The sequence below is a fragment of the Haliotis rufescens genome, unplaced genomic scaffold (assembly GCF_023055435.1).
Source record: "Haliotis rufescens isolate VD_foot unplaced genomic scaffold, xgHalRufe1.0.p SCAF_15, whole genome shotgun sequence".
Taxonomy (NCBI): Eukaryota; Metazoa; Mollusca; class Gastropoda; order Lepetellida; family Haliotidae; genus Haliotis; species Haliotis rufescens.
The window spans coordinates 3,374,395-3,391,828 of NW_025963835.1; positions in this window are offsets into that span (position 1 = coordinate 3,374,395).

Consider the following 17,434-nt stretch of genomic DNA (forward strand, 5'->3'; position numbering starts at 1 on the left):
TTAACGCAGCAGTCAGCATTTAACCCCGCTGTCAGTACTTAACGCCACAGTAAACACTTAACGCTGCAGTCAGCATTTAACACCACATTCAGCACTCAACAGAGCAGTCAACACTTAATGCCGCAGTCAACATTTAATGCCGCAGTCAGCACTCAAGGCCCCAGTCAGTACTCAAGGACGCAGTCAGTACTTAATGCCGCACTCAGCACTTAATGCTGCAGTTAATACTTAATGTCGAAGTCAACACTCAACACCAAAGTCAGCACTCAACACCGCAGTCAGCATTCAAAACTGCAGTCAGGATTTCACGCCGCAGTCAGCACTTACTGCTGAAGTTAATACTTAATGTTGCAGTCAGCACTTAACGCCACACTGAGCACTCGACGCCGCCGTCAGCCCTCGACGCCGCAGTCAGCACTCAACGTCACAGTCAGCACTAAACACCACAGTCAGCACTTAACGCCACAGTCAGCACTAAATGCCGCAGTCAGCACTCAACACAACAGTGAGCATTCAACACCACAGTCAGCACTTGACGCCGCAGTCAGCACTCAGCGTCACAGTCAGCACTAAACACCACAGTCAGCACTCAACACCACAATCAGCACTAAAAGTTGCAGTCAGCACTCAACACCACAGTCAGCACTAAATGTTGCAGTCAGCACTCAACACCACAGTCAGCACTTGACGCCGCGGTCAGCACTCAACACAACAGTCAGCACTTGACGCCGCAGTCAGCACTCAACACCACAGTCAGCACTAAATGTTGCAGTCAGCACTCAACACCGCAGTCAGTACTTAACGCCGTAGTCAGCACTCAACACCACAATCAGCACTAAATGTTGCAGTCAGCACTCAACACCACAGTCAGCACTAAATGTTGCAGTCAGCACTCAACACCACAGTCAGCCCTTGACGCCGCAGTCAGCACTCAACACATCAGTCAGCACTTGACGCCGCAGTCAGCACTCAACACCACAGTCAGCACTAAATGTTGCAGTCAGCACTCAACACCACAGTCAGCACTAAATGTTGCAGTCAGCACTCAACACCGCAGTCAGCACTTAACGCCGTAGTCAGCACTTTACACTACAGTCAGCACTCAACACCACAGTCAGCACTCAACACCACAGTCAGCACTCAAAAACACAGTCAGCACTCAACACCACAGACAACACCTAATGCCACCGTCAGCACTCAACACCACACTCAGCACTCAACACCACAGTCAGCACTCAACACCGCACTCAGCACTTAACGCCGTAGTCAGCACTCAACACCACAGTCAGCACTCAACACCACAGACAACACTCAACACCACAGTCAGCACTTAACACCACAGTCGGCACTCAACACCACAGTCAGCACTCAACACAACAGTCAGCACTTAACGCCGTAGTCAGCACTTAACACCACAGTCAGCACTCAACGCCACAGTCAGCACCTTATGCCACAGTCAGCACTCAACATCGCAGTCAGCACTTAATGCCGCAGTCAGCACTCAACATCGCAGTAAGTACTTAACGCCGCAGTCAGCCCTAAATGCTGCAATTATTACTGAATGTTGCAGTCAGCACTCAACACCACAGTGAGCACTTAACACCACAATGAGCATTAAATGCCTCAGTCAGCACTCAACGCCACAATCAGCATTTAACGCCACAGTCAGCACTCAATACCACAGTCAGCACTCAACACCACAGTCAGCACTCAACACAGCAGTCAGCATTTAACGCCTCAGTCAGTACTTAACACCAAAGTCAGCACTTAATGCTGCAGTTAAAACTTAATGTCGCAGTCAGCACTCAACTGCAGTCAGCAGTCAACACTTCAGTCAGCACTCAACACCACAGTCAGCACGTAACGCCACACTCAGCATTTAACGCCGCAGTCAGCACTCAACGCCGGAGTCAGAACTAAACGCCACACTCAGCATTTAATGCCACAGTCAGCATTTAATGCCACAGTCAGCACTTAACGCCGCAGTCCGCAATCAAAACTGCAGACAGTACTTAACGCCGCAGTCAGCACTTAACCCCACAGTAAGTACTTAACGCCGCAGTTAGCACTCAACCCCGCAGTGAGTACTTACCGCCGCAGTCAGCACTCAACACCACAGTCAGCACTTAACGCAACACTCAGCATTTAATGCCGCAGTCAGCAATCAACACCGCAGTCAGCACTTAACGCTGCAGGAAATACTTAACGCCCCAGTCAGTACTTAATGCCACATTCAGCACTTAACACTGCAGTCAGCATTCAACACCGCATTCAACACTCAACACCACAGTCAGCAATCAAAACTGCAGTCAGCATTTAACGCCGCAGTCAGCACTTAACGCTGCAGGAAAAACTTAACGCCGCAGTCAGTACTTAATGCCACATTCAGCACTTAACACTGCAGTCAGCATTCAACACCGCATTCAACACTCAACACCACAGTCAGCAATCAAAACTGCAGTCAGCATTTAACGCCGCAGTCAGCATTTAACGCCGCAGTCAGCACTTAACACGCAGTCAGCACTTAACGCTGCAGGAAATACTTAACGCCTCAGTCAGTACTTAATGCCACATTCAGCACTTGACACTGCAGTCAGCATTCAACACCGCATTCAACAATCAACACCACAGTCAGCAATCAAAACAGCAGTCAGCATTTAACGCCGCAGTCAGCACTTAACGCTTTCTGGGGTCGATCGTAGAGCCACCAGTGGCTATTTCGAGTTATGTCCCTTCTATGTCCCTCCTATTGACCAATCAGATTACACCTCTGATATCACTTACATTTGGTTAAGACAAAATGGCGGCGCCCAGTCAAGACGATCTGATCGATTGTAATAAAACGGGTTTAATTCGCTAAATGAACATGAAAATATCTGATGAGTCTAAGTTGACTGTGCACATACTTTGCAAACCCTGCCATCGACCAGAATATGCACGGCAGTCTACGAACGTTGATTTCGTTACGCGATTTTGAAAGGAGTGTGCATAAACTCGTTACACCAGCCAAAATATAAATCCATAATTCCAGCCTAGTTCAGCAAGGGTGGAAACTGGACTTTTTAACTCTCTTGCCTCGGGAAGATGCAGGCTGTCTAAAATTGTCTGACACAAAAATTACAAGGTTTTTTTCTAAAAAAATATTCAAGATCCTAGTTTTAATGAACAAAAATAATTTGGTTTTACAGCCTTTGCTGAAATATATCTATCTCCAGAAAAATCCGAGGCCCCAGAAGAATATCAATTTGACGGTCCCAAACTACACATCCTTATTAGCCGCACTTACGAGAAGGACAGGGCACTGGGTATCTATTGTGAGACTCCACAGGAGGTGATGAATTACGGCCCTTTGACGTGCAAGGAACCTATGATCGGGGGTTTAAATCCCCCATTCGCCCGATGATGTGTGTAAGCACCTTCGCGTACTCGTGGGTTTCACCAGTGTGGTAAACGTCTAAGACCTGCCTCACTTAAGCTTTCCTGCCACACCAAGCTGACACGCCGTGATATACTAGTATTGGTACTTAATCGATAATGCAGCTAAGACTGGACATGCATGGCATGTGGCATGTTGCTTGGGGCGTGAACCCAGCAATCATTAATAACAAATGACGGACTCCGTCTCAAAGAACGGACAGGTCAACCTGTCAGCCTTATCCTTCATATTGCTTTTATTGTGTGACGTCAGTGCGCCAACTGTTCTGTAGGCGATAAGGTTTTCCTTGGATGATTTAACTATAAAGTTTCTATTCCGTTACGCTTATGAATTATGTAAATCTATATGCACATTTTATCAAAAAGGAATTCCAGCATTTCACATATAGTTTTCACCGTAAACTTCTCACGATTTTCATTTTGGACAATTTGTCCTGAGCCTCTGAAATCAGAGATGCAACAATGGTCATCACGTTCAGTAATATATATAACTAACTATATACGTCGCTATATAAGTGCAATAATCCTGGACGCGACGTTAAACCCCATTTCACCTCACCTCACCTTCATCATTCCTAGAAGGGTAAATCTCCTCAGTCTGGCGTCATGGAACAAAGTGTAAATGAGATGTCACACTAAAACGACCAAGACAGTCAGCTTATATAGAAAATCACCAAAACAGACAGTGTTAAACTGACTACCATCAACCCGTACAGTTTTGGTTTGTTAAATATCTCAGAATATATTCATGACTCATTGATACAAATCCTAAAATTGACACAACAGTTTTCCACTCGTTGCTATCGCGCTAGATGACATCAAAAGTAAAGATTAAAAATATTGAACTTATTATCGAAATTTTGTATATACACCCGGACACCCTTCGGTACTTCATGTTTGTTAGATTTAATTAAAAATATTAATTAATAGGGACATAAACGTGACAATCACATTTTGTACTGTCCAGCGAGAAAATGGTAATATACTGCTCAGTTTTAGTAAAGATCTAAAACAAAACCATAGTTTGTTTGTTTGTTTGTTTGTTGTTTAACGCCGCACTCAGCAATACTCCAGCTACATGACGGCGGTCTGTAAATAATCGATTCTGGACCAGACAATCCAGTGATTGACAACATGAGCATCGATCCACGCAATTTGGATCGATGACAGGCATCAACCAAGTCAGCGAGCCTGACCACCCGATCCCGTTAGTCGCCTCTTACGACAAGCATAGTCGCCTTTAACGGCAAGCATGGGTTACTGAAGACCTATTCTACTCCGGATCTTCACGGGCCACCAAAACTATAGTAGTCGTACCTTGTGTGATGTGATTTTGAGAAGTATTGTTTCTATTGAATTGGATGTAGGATGAAGTGTTTTTATTTCTTAAAAGTAGCATAATCTCTGCACTTGTACAATCAGGCAGAATTCAAAATGAACATATTGTTTTCAGTTTAAACAAAATCAGTAAATGCACTAACGGTTCACTGGATTGTCTGGTCCATCACTTGATTGTCTGGTCCATCACTTGATTGTATGGTTTGTTTACAGGCCGCCATCGTCGAATTCAACAAATCCATCATCAATTGATTGTCTTTGTGCGTAATATCTAAATTAGGTAGAAACTTTAATCTCAACGTTTTATATTTTTCACACATAAAAAGAACATGAAACTCGTCTTCAAACGTCTTAGAACATATATAATTTCACAAAATCACTATCCTTGGTTCTACGATATTTATTGACAAGGAAGTTATATAATTATGGAGAGATATTCTAAATTTACAAAGAGCTCTCAATAGAGTTTTATCTTGCAATATGCTTAAATATTTTTCTGGTTGTAACAATAATATTAATGATTTAATACCAGCATAATGCTTGAGAAAGTGTGAAGAGGAAGCTTGTTGGTGCCAGTTTTGCTGAAATATGTGTTATAATCTTTGTTTAAATTTGAGCAAAACTAGTGTTTCAATACCAGTGTCTTGTTAGATCCATACAAAGGAAAATCCAGTATTAAATAATATGCTTCTTACACCAGACACCCAATTCGTTTTCCCTTCACCATCTAATTGCTTTAGCATTCTGTAACATTGAAATGGGTACATGTGACCATTTTTTAAAATTTTATCCAATATTTAACAACACGCAGCTGGCTATGTACGTATATACTACAGCGACCAGTTTCACCAAGTACTGTCTTATTTGAAGCATATTTACCAATGCATTAAAACTGCTTAAAATACAAAGTGTGAACTTTCTCAATGGATTCTAAATATTTAATACCCCATATTTCCGAGCCGTTCAACAAAATGGGTAGAATTTTACCATCAAATATCGAATTTGCTGTTGAAAATGAGATATATTTGTTTTTCTTGAATAAGTTATAAACAGGAAACATTGCCTTAGATGCCTGAGCGCTAATGTCTTACAAGCCTTGGACCAATTTAATCTTGAGGACATTACTAGTCCTAAATACTTATAATAACTTGCAACTTTTAAATGTTTATCACCATATATCCAATTTTAAGAACTATTGACAGTTTTCCACGACATCCTTTAGTGAGCAATAGGTACAGCAGTTTTTTTTCTATCAACGTAATCAAAAGCTTTACGGAAATCAACAAAGGCGCAATAAAAACAACGTCTAGGTTTACATAAATATTTTGAGCAAAGTGACTGTCAACTGTAGAATACCCAGAGCGAAACCCTGCTTGAGCTTCAGATATCATATAATTTATTTCAAGCCAAATTCTAAGTCGTTTTTCAACAATAAATGCAAATAGTTTCCCATGACATTTAAAACAAATATACTTCTGTAATTGTTTGGTTGACAGCCATTTCCTGATTTGTATAAAGACATTATCATTCCAATATTCCATGCATCGGGGAAAATACCTGTATCAAGGATTTTTTTGAATAAAAGCAACACATATGGTACTAAAAATCTCCCGATATTTTGTAAATTTTGGTGGGACTCCATCAATGCCTGACGCTTTACCATTTTTAAGACTTTTTAATGCTGCCCTCACTTCTTGTTCTGTGATCTCACCAGATAACAATTCTTCCGTGAATGGAAGATCATTACATTCATCATACATATGAGTATCTAAAAAATCATATATTAATAGATCAAATTCTGTTTTTGCCGTCATGCACATCGGATTCAATAAGTTCTGAAAATAGGAAAGCCATACACTAGGAGTTATAGAACTGTCTGGTGATTTTGTACGTGACGACTTCTTAAGTATTTTCCAAATTGTTTTACAATCTCCATAATGCGCTGCTAACTTAATGTCTTCACTCAATTTTATGTCATACAGTTTCTTCCTACGTTCACAAATGTTTTTAAATTCTGCTTTTGCAGTTACATATTTGTGTAGGTTCAAATCACACTTATGATTTCTGAAGTTGTTAGATATAAATACTTTCTAGATTTCATATTCTGACACTCGCTATCAAACCAGGCTTGCTGGGATACACGGCATTTACTGGACCAAGAACAAACAGCGCCAGCACTTGTAGCACAACATATCACAATGTCAGTGATCTTGGTAACGCTGCGTTCCGGTCATCATTCAAAATAACTGCAAACTCATTAAACATTTCTCCGCTTAACGTATTACAGAGATGGAGGTGGTAGGAAACAACTGGATCAGGAGGACGTCTATATTTTGGTTAGTGAGGCAGATGCAGTGTTATCATTATTACAGTAAAGAACGTTTATAACGAACACGCTTATAACGAACTGACGGATATAACGAACTGATTTTTTTGTCCCGACTATTTGCTATAGTTATGCTGTATATATGATAATAACGAACTACGGTTATAACAAACTAAAGTTGGTGGTCCCTTCGAGTTCGTTATAACCGTAGTTTACTGTATTTTGTTGAAAAGAACAAGGAGTGAAATCTTTGAAGTGACAGACAATAGGCAAGTGATCCGAGTCGGTTCGTTTAACCACTGACATATCTGTAATAGATTCAAGTAGACTCGATGTGAGCGGCGGGTGCTAGCGGGAACAGGCCGTGCTTTCCCTTCTCCGAAACACCCGGTGTCATCACTGATTTTCAGTGATCCATTCATAACACTTCAACCTCTATTTTACGCTCAATGGAATCTGTTTCGGCGGACAATCGAGCCTTGTTATTTTCTGGTTTTGACGTTTTGTACTATATTTAAAACAAACATTGATCTAAACGTAGTATCAGTCTCCCTTATATTGGCGCCATGTACATTTTTCAAGAACAGTAACGGATAAAGTTTGTTTTAAAGTTAAAGTGTATTAATATGAGATAATGCGTCATAAAGCTGCAATGAAAATAGATTTGTCTGCAATATCAAGACAACACGTATATTTCTTTTCACTGGGCTGGAACGAATTGGAATCCTAATGCAAGGAAACAGATAATTGACGGTTATAGATACCATAGCCGAATAACGGACAATTTGTCCGACAGTAAAGATAAATCAAAGTCTGAAGAAGCTTATGAAATGACACACTTAACTGTTTTTGTCGTTCAACTTGACAGGTACTCCGTGGGAGCATTAAGTATGTGGTTCCCTGTAACATTAAACGATAATGACAATAACGTTTGGTTGTCTCCTGGAATATAGACTTGGAGTAAGGTAACTAATGGGATATTGCCTGTTAATTCAATCATTGTTATTTCGTCCCCATTGAACTATTCTGATGACATAAGAGTGAGTTTGGTGTTGTGCCGCTTTAAAAAGTATTTCAGTTATATCCCGTCGAGTCTGCTTTATGTTGGAAGATCCCAAAGTGTCTGATTAATGTTGGAGTAAGTAAGCTAGATAGAACGCCGCTTGTAACAGGATTCCTGTTATATCACGACCTGTCAGCTTCATGTGGGAGGAAAGCCCGAAGTGATACAGGTCTTAGACGTTTACCACTTTGGTGAAAACCACGAGAACGCGTATAATGCTGACAAATCTAGAAATACAATCGGGTCGAACCGGGATTTGAACCCACAATCATTTCCGTTGCGTACCCAAGGGACGCAACTCTGCACAACCTTTTGCGGCGCCTTAGACGACTGGGCCACCCGTGCCACCTCATGCTGGATGAAAGGCCAAGTAGACTAAGATGGGTTTAACACTAAGTGGACAGGTATAACACTTAAAAACAATTAATCAGAGATTATTGGGATTCGAACCCAAACTCAGAGGATACCGACAATTTATTTTTGCAATAATCAAAACCCTGCGCAGCCAAGATTTTAAGAATACCTGTGTTCAAAGAGTTTTATGTGTTCAGCAGTTACGGCCTGTTTCGGATCCTGTCACTTGTAATACAGATGCCAGATTACGACACCAGATTGCGTTTGGCACATGACATTATGTGAGGGGGGCACGGGTGGCCCAGTCGTCTAAGGCGCCGCGATTCGCTGCGCAGAGTTGCGTCCCTTGGGCACACCAGAAACCTATGATTGTGGGTTCGAATCCCGGTTCGCCCCGATTATGTTTCTAGGTTTGTCAGCACCATTCCCGTGCTCATGGGTTCCACCGAAGTGGTACACGTCTGGAACCTGCATCACTTCGGGCTTTCCTCTCACATTAAGCTGACACGCCATGATATGACCGGAATATTGTTAAAAGCGGCGTTAAACCCAACTCAATCACTCACTCACTCATTCTGTGAGGCCGCCACAGGCTGCGTTAAAATGCAAATAGACAAGCTGATTACTCAATGTTTTACAAAATACCCATCTGACCTCAGAACCAACACATTTTGTCACCTATAGGCCATTGTTTCATGTGTGTGTCCATTATAGTTGTCGTGAACCGCAAACATACTCTCAATTAAAATATAATACAAATTCAAATATGACAATCAAATAGTGATGGTCAGGCACAAAGAAGGTACATTATTTTTTTCCTACACTGCGACAACAACGACACAAACTACTACTACTACTACTACTACTCCTACTTCTACTACTGCTGCTGCTGCTGATGCTGCTGCTACTACTACTACTTCGTCGGTGCACTCTTAGCTTAATTTGCTGTCAAGCAACAAACATTTGAAACAACAGCCTTACTTCCGGATTTTTTCAAGTTAAAAATCGTAGGAAATGCAAGATACTTAATTCGCACCTTTAGAAATACCCGAGTACGAACAGACCTAATCACTCAATAATGACCTTCCGTGACAAAAGTGATTCAGAACTTAAGCATATATTTGTTTTGCAACACGTTTCGCGTAGGATTTAAAAATGTGCTGTGGAGGGTATAAAGATGCTGCTGATGAAGCCATGACCACAGATCTGATCAAGTGGATGCAGAATGGCGCAACGAGACATCCCTACCCTGCTGGTGGTCCTGGCCATGTTCCTGTTGACGTCAAATCACCACGTGCTTGGAAGTAAGTCCAATTCATTCAGCTCATTTATTATGGGATGCCGTCGTCAACGACGCCCCCAATTCGCTGTTCAGAGTTGCGTCCCTTGGGCACGCCTGAAACCTATGGTCATGGGTTCGAATCGAATTGTTTCTAGGTTTGTCATACCATACCCATGCTCGTGGGTTTCACCAAAGCGGTAAACGTCTGATACCTACATCAGGAATGTTCTGGGATTCAAACCCACGGCCACTGGTACTGGCAAAGCTGAGGGTACAAACTCTGCACAGCAATCACATTAAGGCTTAACATCACGGAGACACAGATAGCTCAGTCGTCTAAGGCACCACAATTTCAATGTATAAAGTGACCCCCTTTGGGCGTGCCAGAAACCTAGAGTCGTTGGTTCGAATCTGACTTCGAAATTATGCTCATAGGCTTTTACCAAAGTGGTAAACGTATCATATCTGAATCACTTCGGGCTTTCCTCCCACGTTAAGCAGACACGCTGTGATATAGCTGGAATAGTGTTCAAGTGTTCAGATGACAGGATCCGCTGCAGTATTCGTCACCTTTGGCCCGTTCCATTACCTGTGTCGGAATGCCCGAATCAGCATTCGACTTATCCCATTAATCCATTATGATGACGTCACATTTTTATTGGTGCATTTGATTCTGAGCCAGGAATTCACTGGTCTTTCTGAACCAAATTTAAACAATCAAACTGCCGATGTAGGTCATTATGCAAAATTATAGAAATCTTATACACCAACCAAAACGTGGTTTCAGTCGGAGAAATCACTCCAATCTGATGATTCCGGAAGTAGAATCAACGATTGTCATGATTTCTCCATCACAGAAAATGTGTTTGTTTGTTTGTTGTTTAACGCCACCCTCAGCAATATTCCAGCTATATGAAGGCGGTCTGTAAATAATAGAGTGTGGACCAGACAATCCAGTGATTGACATGAGCATCGATCCACGCCATTGGGATATGATAACATGCATCAACCAAGTCAGCGAGTCTGACCACCCGATCCCGTTAGTCGCCCCTTATGACAAGCATAGTCGCCTTATAAAATTACGGCAATGGGTTCTGTTCTACCCCGGATCTTCACGGGTACCATTATGACATGACACGAGTGGTCACGAGTGAGTGAGTATGGTTTAACGCCGCTTTTAGCAATATTCCAGCAATATCACGGCTGGGGACACCAGAAATGGGCTTCACACATTGTACCCATGTCGGGAATCAACCCCGGGCGAACGCTTTAACCACAAGGCTACCCGACCGCCCCGAGTGGTCACGAATAGATGGAAGTATCTTGGTATAGATTTAATACTCTTCCGTGTGATAGAGCTTTAGGGATTATTTAGACGATTAGAGCTGTTATTTATTGACTTGAAAAGTAAATCTCCATCTTGTCGGACGTCAGATAAAAAAAATAAGATTGGCCATGGGTTGAACGGATGTGGAAGGTATCTACATCGTACGTATATAACGAGTTCTTAAAAAAAGTGCATTTGACATACCAGAAAGCTTTGCCATACCACGTACTGTCTTATGGAAATAATTGTGAAGTAGGATTCGCTTGACATACGCTGTTAGGAGTGGTTAGTAGCTTCCCGTGCGGCTTGAGGATGTCAACATTGTCACCATTACGTGTGTTTTTGTTGTTTTCTTGAAGAATTGACTTAAATAAAAAAAAAATAGTTCATGGGGGAGGTATCAACGTAAAACCTTGCTCCACAGGTTGGACCGTCACTTATAATGTCAAAAGGAGAGTTATCTCCCTTCGGGACAAAAATAGCGCCAACAGTGTTGTCAGCATCGACGCAAATATAATAGCAATTATTACCCACGTGCCTTTACGTAAGGAGGTAATAACAAAAAGCAAAGAGAGACATGTCTTCCTTGGAATTTGACTAGTTGATACGCGAATCATCCATAAGTTTGTATCAAGAATGGCTACCCTATTATTCAGGGTTTTTTCTTAGAAACAAAATTGATTAATACATGATTTACTTTTGGATAAATACCTGCTCGCGTCTTCAATTGCATACGCATTTGGACCCGAAAAGATCCGGGTTAGAATAGGTCTTCAGCAACCCATGCTTGTCGTAAGAGGCGACTAACGGGATCGGGTGGTCAGTCTCGCTGACTTGGTTGATGCATGTCAGCGTATCCCAATGGCGTGGGTCGATGCTCATGATATCACTGTATTGTCTGGTCCAGACTCTGTTATTTACAGACCGCCGTCATATAGCTGGGATTTTCTGAGTGCGGCGTTAAACAACAAACAAATACAACAACCAAACATACGCATTTCATTAAAAAAAATAGGCCTAGATAAATATATATCATTTCCATTTAGAATCGCATGCCTTTAAAATTGCATGTAAACAAAATGCCTAGTCGAATACGGACCTACTGCTCTACTGTGTGGTTTTAGATAGAAAATGATAAGGAGATATCTGTAATATTTGAAAAAGTAAGCTAACGATAACTAAGCAATGCTGATGAGGTGGTGATACCATCCAATTCATTAAAATCAGATCTAGGTTCTCCATGCCGCTAAACAAAGATCTGAGGACATCCCATTACGGGTCACGTCAGAACGACCTTTCGCGAACTTTGACCGACCACTGAAATGACTAACAAGAAGTCGACATCAGCCAATAAGAAGGCAGCTTTCTCGAGCTTTACGGCACTCGTTTCAACCTGGCGACTTCCATTTCAGACTACGCTTGAAAAATGAGTTGACAGAGTTCTCGATTAAAATTTTGAAAACTGAACAAACGAACATGACGAAATGTCTAATATATGGTTGAGATTGTATGGCAGTGCTTCCCACGTACTGTGCAACGCCTCCTCCGTTTAATTGTTTATCCTACGGAAGCGAGAGATAGACCATAATTTTGCAGTCGTCACCACTCGCCCCTTTCCGTAACATGCAAGAAGACTCGTCCCCCTATCGATGAATGTCATGTGCGAAAAAAAGACAAACCAATCAGAATGCGCGTATGATTTCAAGTTCTTCGTCAAAGAATCCCTCAGAAACAATTTTTGATTTTACATATGTCTTGCATCTAAAACTATACCCAAGACACAGTTAAATGTGTTCAATCATACTGTATAATTCCGCATGTCCCGATGTGCTTTTAATTGCATCTGAAATATATATAATATAAGTTTTCGAGGTTGTATGATTAGAAAACACATTCCGACTGTCACTTTCATGATCTGGTAAACGACGCTTTGATTGGTCGAATGAAAGGTCGTTCTGACGTGACCCGTAATGGGATGTCCTCAGATCTTTGTTTAGCGGAAGCTGATTTTAATGAGATTGTGATACCATCTGAATTATATATGGTCTTTCATGTCTAAAATACATACACTGATAGGCTGACCTTAACATTTAAATCTCACACGGAAAGTTAATTTTGTACAAACGTCTTCGCTGTCTGATTTGGGCTACAGCGATGAAATGAGAAAAAGTCAAACCCGACGATAATCATCCACGATCATGACGATTTCTTGAATTGGGTTGTTAAACTGACATTTCAAACTAGTGCGCTCTATGAACACCGTCGTGTCGCGGGCCGAAGTCACCACATCTTCCCGAGGCAAAGGAGTTAACTGACTACAAAAGTCCAGTTTCCACCCTTGCCGAACTAGGCTGGTATTATGGAGTTACGTTTTGTCTGGACTAACGAGTCTATGTATAGTCCAATCAAAATCGCGCACCGAAATAAAAATCCGGTTCGTAAACTGTCGTGCAGATTTCGATCGATTGCAGGGTTTGCAAAGCATGAGCATCGCCAATTTGTTGTCAGCAGATATGTTCCAAATCCTTTCATGTTTTTAATCAAGGTGCTCGTCCTGACTGGGCGCCACCATTTTGTGTGAAGCAAACGCAAGTGATACGAGAGATGGAATCTGATTGGTCCATAGAAGAGGCTTAGAAGGGACAAAGTTGGTAATAGCCACTGGTTGCGCAACGATCGAGCCCAGTAATTCCAGCCTAGTTCGGCAAGGGTGGAAACTGGACTTTTAAAGTCAGTTAACTCCCTTGCCTCGGGAAGATGGAGTCACCAGAACGGCAGTAGCTGCTGGCCGAGGTAGGCGTAGCCGCGACGGCAAATCAGAGTCAGCTCCAATATCGGGGGCCCCGCCTTTAGCTATAAAAAACGGTTCCAGTCACATATAATGGCCCTGTTCAAATATAATGTCGAGCAAACTTTCTAACACGTTTGGTTTCCATGGTCCTGTCATAAAAACCTACCACAATGTTCATTTAGTGATTTTATTGAAAAATGTGGGTTCCGTTGTTTTTTTATCTGTTTCTAAAAAGGGGTTCACCTCCATCATATCCCTGTGTTTACTCAGATAACGACATGACGACAGCGGTGGGCAACAAAATTGGCGCCCGTAAAATCCTCTTGCTTCGACTGTAAATAACGAACTGCACGTCCGTGGATCATTTTTGGTTCGTGAACTTCCGTAAATACGATAAAAAAACCTCGTTCCTTCCGGTATGGGGAATTAAAGACAATAGCGTTGTGCCGAAAGTCTGCAATTGGCTTGCATTTCCCCAAAGCGATGCTATATTTAGCTCTTGCTCTTGTATGTCAGTGGTGATGCTGCTCTGTGTTAACGTGATGCACATGCTGTATTCATACGCACTTTGCTCACGTTATAAGGACGCATGGCGCAATTTAGTTCATAATTGATTTAACGGTTTCTATTTCATATTATGTTTATGTTCCCCGTGAAATACGTTTTCTTTGACCCTCAGTAGACTTTGGGACAGGTGAAACCTTTTCCACACGGGACATTAATTTGTTTTGAAATGGAAAGCTCGTTTACTATCCTTTGAATAACCAGCGTATTATATCTTCTTTCACAGTTTATACTTATTATGATTGAATACTGATATAGAAAACTGGACAACGAGGGTATGTTGGCTGCGTGATGCATGGCCTCTACAAGAGGCAATTTGATTATACATATAAATATTAAAGTTATTGTGTTCTGCTTTCAGATTTTCCGCAATCCCTCCAATCGACAATTTGCCCACGAACGCTGGTCGGCGTCGTAGACATACTACCGGGTACCCTGACTTCAGATTGCGGTGAGATGCCAGCTTTGGTTTGCCTTGTATAAGTGAATACATGTTGTTTTACGCACCAGTCATGAATATTCCAGCCTTATCACTGCGGCCTGTAATGATCTAGTATGGGCCTGTCAAACATACTGTTGAATGCACGAACAACCCCGCCGCTACACAAAGATCTCGGGACATTCAGAAGGTCGCGAAGGTCCCACTTTAGAACGACCTCTCGCGAAGTTTGTCCGACCAATGAAACGAATAACAGGAATAAGATATTAGCCAATGAGAAAGCAGCTCTGTCGAGCTTCACGGTACTAATTTCAAAATGGCGACTTCCATTTCAGACTACGCTTTGTAAATTACTTTGACAAAATTTCGATTCAAAATTGTAAAACAGAACAAAAGAAAATTTTAATAGATGACCGAAATTGTATGGCAGTACTTCCCACAGACTCTTTCAATTCCAGTTTCAAATGTTTTCCCTTGGAAGTGTCTATGATTCGGAATCAGTCGTACAGTCCGAAGCTGTCAGTTCGGAAAGCTCCGTGTTCACCTGTCCGAGGTTGCATGATTAGAAAACACACTCGGACTTTCACTTTCGAGATGTCGTTATGCGACGTTCAGATTGATAGGATGAAAAGTCGTTCTGACGTGATCTGTAATGGGATGTCCTCAGATCTAAAATCTGATTTGAAATTTCACTCTGAATCCACTAGGGGAAGGTGTCGTCTTTAGTTTTAAATACACAGACCCGGGAATAGGCTTTTCAATTTATATTTGTAAGATTACAAATTTGTTCTCCAAAAATTTGGTCGTTGGTTAAAGCTAAAATACACATCAAGATTACTCATTATTTTCTGTTTTGGGAAGATGTGAAAGGGGTTCGAATTAACATAATTGTCCAGACCGTCTCCGTGGTTTAGTTGCTTGAGTTTCTGTCCGGGGCGTGGCGATGCTCGGCCGCGTCATACCAAAAGGCGTTAAAAGATTGCACTTGTTGTTACCCTGCCTGGCGCACAGCATTCAGGGTATGAAGTTGGTCTGCTCGTCGTCAGTATACTGTGTCCAAGTGGAGTGTCCATGCATGTTAAACTGCAGGATAGTATCTCAGTGGGCCAGGACAACAAAACCGGCGTAGTACAAGCAGCCACACGCACAGTTGCGTGTAAGTCGCTTTTTAGTGCAATGAATTTGCCGCTACGTTACAATTTCACCTAATCTAATGACATGAGCTGGAACAGTCCTGGCTGTTACAAACCACTCACTCAATGACGCTCATAGTGAGTATTTAGACTTGACGAAGTTCTTCCAGATCGTAGACACTAGAAAGCGTACAAGGCCGTGAAGTCGTCCAAGGCCCTGGAATTCGCTTTGCAGAGTTGCATCCCTTAGACGTGCCAAAAAACTTTGACCGTTGATTCATGTTTCTTGGTTTGTCAGCATCATGTACCGGCTTGTTTGTTTCACAAAAGAGATCTGTATGACATTAGGCACTACCCGCACACCGAGCTGACAGTGTGATATAATTGAAATACAACGACCTTAAACTAATCTCACTCACTCATTCACTTACAGGAAGCCGGGGTCATCTGACAGCTCGCTGCGCCCCTTACTGCGGCAGGCAACGACCCAACGCCACCTATGTCTCCGTCGTCATTGGAATAAGCTGCACCAACGTCAAACGTATCGCCATTAACACACCGTCGTTTGCAGATGCTACTGGCGTCCAAGCTCCCCCACCTGGTCTTCTTGGAGGATTATGCAAGGGTTACAGGGCGTTCGTAAGCGGCAGGTTCACCATCCCCGGCGCCAACTGTGACATCCCGTCATACTTCACCGACGTCACCGCATCCTTGTACGACAGCTGCAATAACAAGGTCGATGACTGTGAAAGTCTTCGCATTATTCAAAGGACAAGCATTTAACAATGATATTACAGAATTACACGTTTCCGATGTCCATAATAAAATTCACTTCCGGATAGAACGAATATCGAGGACGTAACGGTCAATTCTTTTTAAATCATTTTTTTTCTAATTAATTGGTTTGCGGATTATTTCTCCAAAAATGTTGGATAGGAAATCCATATATTATAGGTTTTTTATAAAATGTGTTTTTTTAAAGGTTTTGTCGGTCGGTTAAAAGGATAAAATAAGAGAAAATAAGATAATATTTAAGTCAAAGGGTATTCATTTTGCCTAGTGGCGAACTATGTTTTAATGAAATTAAAACATGTCAGGAAGAAAAAAACCAGGTGAATTTATTTTTACATTTGTTACATGTTTGGTTCAGAGGGTCCGCAAGCCAAGTAGTTATTTCGTTTTTTGCGGGAAAAACAGCATAGCCTTAACAGGCGAGGGGTACATTTTGGTTCATTACAATTCACAGCGGCGGCGTGGCCTAGTGGACATTGCTCTAGATCGGCACACCTGCACCAGGGTCTGATTCATCACAGGACAGGTTTGGCCATTGATGTTTTTGGAAAAGTATCTAAACGTGGAAGAAATCCTCACTCACAGATTAC